Source organism: Panthera onca, chromosome F2, assembly GCF_046562875.1.
Source record: "Panthera onca isolate mPanOnc1 chromosome F2, mPanOnc1 haplotype 2, whole genome shotgun sequence".
Taxonomy (NCBI): Eukaryota; Metazoa; Chordata; class Mammalia; order Carnivora; family Felidae; genus Panthera; species Panthera onca.
Genome location: NC_138356.1, coordinates 14,351,243 through 14,356,461, shown reverse-complemented (window position 1 = coordinate 14,356,461; position 5,219 = coordinate 14,351,243). Strand labels below are relative to the sequence as shown.

General features: G+C 39.5%; 1 long non-coding RNA gene across 1 annotated transcript; it reads right to left on the bottom strand.

The window, feature by feature from the left end:
* Window positions 1–2,124: 2,124 nt before the first annotated feature.
* On the bottom strand, window positions 2,125–5,111 carry LOC144615064 (uncharacterized). The gene is made up of 2 exons (XR_014136550.1): window positions 4,744–5,111; window positions 2,125–4,242 (listed from the first exon to the last, which is right to left on the bottom strand). It is a non-coding gene; the product is annotated as an uncharacterized LOC144615064 (long non-coding RNA).
* Window positions 5,112–5,219: the final 108 nt, after the last annotated feature.

Genomic DNA, 5,219 nt, shown 5'->3' with positions numbered 1-5,219 from the left:
TTTGTTTAGCTATTTTTGTTAGGTAACTTACAGTGCTTACAGTCTTAGAAACACTCATACTAGTAAAACGGGATCCTCTGATGATGTAATGTCTTCTAGTTAAAAGTGTTATACAAAATGAGGAGACATTATTCTTTAGGCAAAATAGAATTCAAAATTCTTTTTTATAGATTCCAATTCTCTGTTGAAAACTTCTCATCCATTTTGCCCATATTTTCCTCTACTTTATTTAAAACTAACCATATTTTGTTTAAAGTATGTTTAAAGCCTTGTGTTCTAATTGCAGTATCAGGATCATCTATGGGTTCTTGATTTTACTTTTCTTTTTAGATTACTATTATTTATTTCTGCTTCTTCATGTTTTTAGAAATATTTTATTATATGCTAGACACTGTAGAGTCTCCAGATAGTATCTTCCACTAGCAAAGATTCTTCTTTTATCAGATAGAGTGACAACCCAATCAGGTCTTATGCTGGGTTGCAGATTTAGTAAGATTCAGTCCATCTCTGGTTCATTCCCATTCTTTAAAATTGGTCTTCTTCAACTTTCGATTGGTGTCTTGCATATTTTTTCTCAGACTTTGAAGTTCAGCCTTTGGCAGATTTTAAACTTGGTTCCCATCTTTTGCTAATTAAAAATCTGGCAAAGGCCTAGAAGCAGAGATTTATTGTGTGTTTGCTGAAGGCTTCTTCACTCTTTGTTTCCCAAACTCTGCAAGATAAAGGGATGTTTCGCTCTGCCTTTCCTACTCAGCAAGGTACCAGTTTCTGGTACCATCCCAGAACTCAGCACATGTCCCATGGGAAAAATCTAACCATGTATAGTTTCCAATTTTTTTTTTCCCCATCCTATATAACTACAGAAAGCTCCACTGATTTCTCTTTTCCAGCTAGGATCTATCTGCCTTATATCTATGTATGTAGGTATAGTTATTTATCTTACATCATGCCCTTTATTCCTCTTGTCTTAACGTTTTATATCTGGGTAGTTTTAAATGACACCCTTGACTCCCACCTATTACCTATCCACAATGATTTCATTTTAGTTTTTCCCTTCTCTCTCCCTTTTCCTCTCATTTTTTAACTTGTGTTCTATTGGGCAGAATATATGTTTATATTCTATTCTTTGAGTCATGTCCCTACCCTTATTTTAGTATTAGTACTACAATTAAGTATATTAAATGCTCACCATCAGTTATTCTGATGTATTTCCCAAGTCATCTTTTGTTTAGATGAAATTCATCTTCTAGATGGTTTTCCAGGAAGGGTGTAGGAGAAGTTAAAATATGCATTTCTATAACCCTCTGACTTGAAGTACAGCTCAGCTGCATACAGAAATCTAAGAATTTATTTGGATTTTTCTTAAAATGATGCTCCATTATTGCCTTGATTTTTATGTTGCTCTTGAAAAGTGTGAGGTCATACTAATATTCTTACCTGCATAAGTAAACTGATTATTTTGCCTGGCAACTTTCCTTCCTTCTTTTTACTTAATGTCCAATAGTTTTACTAGGATAAGTCTCAGAGTTGTTCATTCCAGGTCAATTTTCACCATTTTTCTCTAACTTACAGAAAGTCTCTTGGATTATAATGATAAATATTGCTTTTAATCGATTGCTTTGTCTTCTTCCTGGACTCCAATAATACATAATTTGAATCTTCTTTGCCTGTCTTCCATTTTAAGCACTTTTTCTCAGACCCGTTTCACTTTTGTCTTTGGTTGTTTCTTCCCTTTCTTCACTGCTTATTAAAATTTCACTTGAATCTTTTCTGCCTTAGACAGACAATGGTAATTCATTCTTCACTCGTGAGATGGTTTTGTCTTTACCTTCAACTTTTTCCTGATCACCTTCTGTGCATTTTTGTGACACTTCTTCCTGTTTTTGTTCATTTCTGTTCTTAGGTCGTGAACTAGATTTGATATAGATACATATAAACACATAGCTAATGCTTGTCTGAGAATATTTAATTATAGTTTGGAGCTTGGTCTTACAGTTTTGTTTTGTCTGTTTTGAGGAGTAATTTTCGTTAGGTGAAATGTTACAATTTACCTTTTCTGTTTTCGTCTCAGAGTAGTTTTATACTGTGTTGGTCTGATTTTTTTTTTTTTTTTTTAAATAAGTCTTTTGTGGACAACTTCCTAGTTGAAAAGTATTTTATTGAGTCAGTGTAGTGAAGTGCAATTCCTTTAACACATGATGTTTTTAGTGGTGACAGGTTTATGGATGTAGAGGAGAGGTGGGGTGGTTGGCATGACTTATTTCTCTTTCGTTTCTGTAGAATCCTTAATTTCCCCCCTTCTTCTTTCTTTCTTTTCATTTCCATGTCTTTAAGGGACCCAACCCCCATGTCAATGTAGCTGATTCTTCCTCAGAAGTAATGATAACATGAGGGCGTTGGATGGCTCAGTCCAACTCTTGATTTTGGCTCAGGTTATGATCTTGGGGTCATGAAACTGGGCCCTGCGTCCGGCTCCATGCTGAGCATGGAGCCTGCCTGAGATTCTCTCTCCCTCTACCGCTCTTGCTCCCTCTCTCAAAACAAACAAACAAACAAACAAAAACAAAAGAGAGAAGTAATACTTACCTGAAGCTGCCACCTCTGGTCTCACTCATTTTCAAGCTCCTATTTGACAGCTAAAGCTATAACTTACCAAGACCCAGGCTGTGGTTAGTATGTTGGCACTTAATGTTTGACATTTTCTTCTGGGGTTTGATTTTGGGGGGAGGGGCAGAGAGAGAGGGAGAGACAGAGAATCTCAAGCAGGCTTTGTGCTGTCAGCACGGAGCCCAGTGAGGGGCTTGATCCCATGAACTGAACCATGAGATCATGACCTGATCCGAGATGAAGGGTCAGAAGCTTAACTGACAGAGCTGCCCAGGTGCCTCTCATTCTTTGAAGCCCTGCCTCTCCCACTCTCAGCAACCAGAGGTCTTGCAGCAGTGGAGGAAGATTTTAAAATCTGGTACAAATCAACTTTCTGAAAATTTGATGTTTGTGGTATCCTTTGTCTTCTAATATTGGTAAAGGCATGGATCACATGTAATTATATTTGCACTGCTTGTACATATGTGTTTTTGAAAATGTATGGAGATTCTGGTTTAGGTGGTTGACATTATCCTCTAAGCCCAAGCATAATTTATCTGTGTTATCTCTCATTAATAGAGATTTATCTCTGTTCATAAGCAGCCAAGCAGCTCCAATTCATTGATTTTTCATTCTTCCTAATAGTCTATTACTTTTTCAATTTACTATCCATTCTTTTCTAGGTCATTTACATTGCATTCAGTATTTCAATATTACCAAAAAAAAAAAAAAAATGCTGCAAAGAACATATTTGTATCTATGTTTTTGTTCACACATGCAAGGAATTTTCTAGGGTGTATACCTCTTTGAAAAGTGCTGGTTTACAGAATATATGCCACTTTACCTTTACCAGATATTGCCTAACTGTTCTCAATAATGGTTGTAATAATACAAGTCTAATAGGAGTGTTAAAGAATTCTCATTTTCTACATGCTTTAATTATTATTTCAAAGTTTACATTCTTGCCAATCTGATGGATGTGACATATTATCTTAATTTTTATTTCTCCAATGACTACTGAGGGTTTGGTTTATCTTTTCATAGTCTTTCCCTAATTTTCTTTTGGGCTGCTGTCCTTACTGATTTTAGTTCTTTGTATATTCTAGAAACAAACTTTTAAAATTCTATATTTTATAAATATATTTTCCAAGTTTGTGCCTTATCTTTAACTTTCTTAAAGTCACATAAAAGTTTCAAAATTATAGCACTGTCAAATCTATTATTTTGCTCCATTAACATTTGCCATCAAAGTCATGAACATATGCTCCTATGTTTTCTTATCGAAGTATATTTTGCTTTTCACATTCACATTCTTATCTATATGGAGTTTATTTTTTGTGTATCATGCCAGGTAATAATTTTTCCTCTGCGGATGGTTACCTCTCCGACACCTCAAATTCCTATTCACCAAGGCTCCTCCTCTGTTCAAAAATTATGCTCAAAACTAGCTGAGCACTTAAGGCCTTTCATAATGTCTTTAACCACATCCTTTGGGTTTATCTCTTCACCACACCCTTCTACAGGAGCACTATTTTCTTGTCGAACCAGATAATTTATTGCATTCACTCTTCTTGAAACACGCCAAAACTATATTCTTGCTCTCTCCACAAGTTGTGTTCTGGTCCTGTCTTTTCTCCTTAAGAAACTGCAAACTTCCTGTAAAAAAGTCATTGTCCAATTCACCTTTGCATCCTCAATGTTCAGTACTGATTGCGTAGACTTTCAACACTCAAGAATTTTATTCTGAATTTAATTTGGCCCTTGGAGTTGGGCACTTGCACCCAGTACAAACCATATCTTCGTATTTGGGTGTTTGTACAAAAAGCAAAAGGTTTCTGTCTCTTACCTAGTTTCCCACCCTAGTTGATTCTAAATCTCTTCTGAAATTTTAAACAGACACAAAATACTTTTAATGCCCAGGAGCCAAAGTGATCATTTCTGGCCCTGTGCGTAGGGCCGGCAAGTCTGTGGCTGACGCTAACAGTGAAGGGGACGTGCCCCTTTGCAGGGGATGCCAGGGGGTGGCCCCTCCTTGACCCACTTCGGAGCTGAGGCCACGCGCCTGGGAACGTGTTCACATCCATCGTCCTTCCCTCTTCCCTTTGTTTCCTTGGGCTGCCTGGACCCTGAAAACACACAGCAGGATGTGGAAATTACCTCTGAAGTCACAGTCTATCCTTCCACGGAACGCTGGAGTGCCCAACCCAGCTGCCAGCATTCCTAAAGTCAACGTCTGGCCTTTCAGGCGGCAGCGATGGTTGGCGCAAAGTTCTCAGACGAAATTCTCAACCTCTCGCCGGGCCCGCTTCCTGCTTGGTTACAAGACTCGGTCTGGCGGAGACTGGCAGGTTCCCCTTCGAGAGCCTGGGCTCCCTTACCCGGGACTGAAGGTCACATCCATAGAACAGTGGAAAGGAGGATTCCGTCCACCCCGGGGCCGCAGAGCAGCTTCCGGTGTCTCCGCACCGGCCGCGGGGTCGCAGGCGGCGGAGCGAGGGCCGAGCAAGGGGACGCGTGCGGCGACTGCGCCCCCGGAACCTTCCGCGCAGGCCCCGCGGCCGCCGCGCGCGCCGGAACTGCATTTCCCACAGGCCTCCGCGGCGGAGCCCCGCCCCAGCCCGCCGCCCCCGCGC